Source organism: Mus caroli, chromosome X (genome assembly GCF_900094665.2).
Source record: "Mus caroli chromosome X, CAROLI_EIJ_v1.1, whole genome shotgun sequence".
Lineage (NCBI taxonomy): Eukaryota > Metazoa > Chordata > Mammalia > Rodentia > Muridae > Mus > Mus caroli.
The window spans coordinates 45,277,132-45,278,390 of NC_034589.1; the positions used below are offsets into that span (position 1 = coordinate 45,277,132).

Consider the following 1,259-nt stretch of genomic DNA (forward strand, 5'->3'; position numbering starts at 1 on the left):
AATGGGCATGGATACTGAAGATGTGCATAAAGGTGTCCATTACGATGCAGAAAGGTACACATTCCCACAATCAGTTTTGCATGGATTTGCACAGCCATATATTCACATATACGCTGAACTGCAAATCTGCAAAACTAATCGTAAGTAGCAATGTCCTTGCACTGTAGTTGCTTCAACAAGACCTTGGTTGATCCAAGAGTACTAGAAGTGCTCACACTGCAGTAGAGTGATACATAAACTACCTGCACTATGAGCACTTTGGCACTACTAGGATCCGAGCTTGTTCTTCTACACTCAACTGTATACTACACAGTCTCCGCCATCTGTTTCTCCGGGGAACACTGAAAGAGCCTTTGAAGTTTGTGCCATTCAAATCATTTCTCAAGATATGCTTTTCAAATGCAGGGTAAGAAGTAGCCTGTGCGAGAAGGGGCATTTAGGGCAGTAGATTGTAAGCTGCTTCACTAACAGCACTAGATGCACCTTAACACAAGAGACACATTACAAGGAGCAGCTCAAAAACATGCACAACCTAACTATGCAGAAACCAGGTTCAGTGGCCTCTGATTAAATCACCATGGTAATGTAAGAAGTGCTGGCACTGCAGTAGAACTCAAAAAGCTACCTGCACTGTTAGCACTTTGACATGGCCAAGGCATATTCCAGGAGTGCAACCTTGAAGTCTTCCACGAGCTCTTCTTTGCCAGATCTGCAGACTCACCTGAATAAACACACACACACACACACACCAAGTAAGTGAACTGTGAGTTACTATTTCTAAAACAAGTTTGCCTTCTGTTGAGAGTGCAAATGGGGTTGTGTTACTTCAAACATTAATAAGCTCAATTATTTACACAGACTTAAACATGAATAACACTGGCAATCTTAGAATGTCTGACTCTTAAGAGTAAGAGGATTTTGGACTCCCTCTCCATCTAAGGAAATTTGAGATTCGCATCCCAGAAAATTTGCAGAGCTGTAATATTCACCCTAGTTTTCTAAGAGGCAAGAGCCCAGGAAAAGACGTAAGCAAAAAAATAAATAAATAAAAATCAGGGTGAGTACTGATGTCTTGAGCTCATCCAGAGCTTTGGGGAGCCACACAGAAGGTTTGATTACATGAAGCATCCCTGCCCCCAGTCCATTAAGAGAAAACGATAGAAATTTCAGAGATGAGTTCGAGGCCAGCCTGGTCTACAAAGTGAGTTCCAGGACAGCCAGGGCTACACAGAGAAACCCTGTCTCAAAAACCAAAAAAA

At 42.3% G+C, this 1,259-nt stretch overlaps 1 long non-coding RNA gene across 1 annotated transcript in view; it reads right to left on the bottom strand.

The window, feature by feature from the left end:
• Window positions 1-643: 643 nt before the first annotated feature.
• Window positions 644-1,259, bottom strand: part of LOC110286160 — a 2,388-nt gene continuing 1,772 nt past the window's right edge. The window contains exon 3 of the long non-coding RNA XR_002377121.1: window positions 644-721. This is a non-coding gene — a long non-coding RNA (uncharacterized LOC110286160). The remainder of the gene's footprint in view (window positions 722-1,259) is intronic.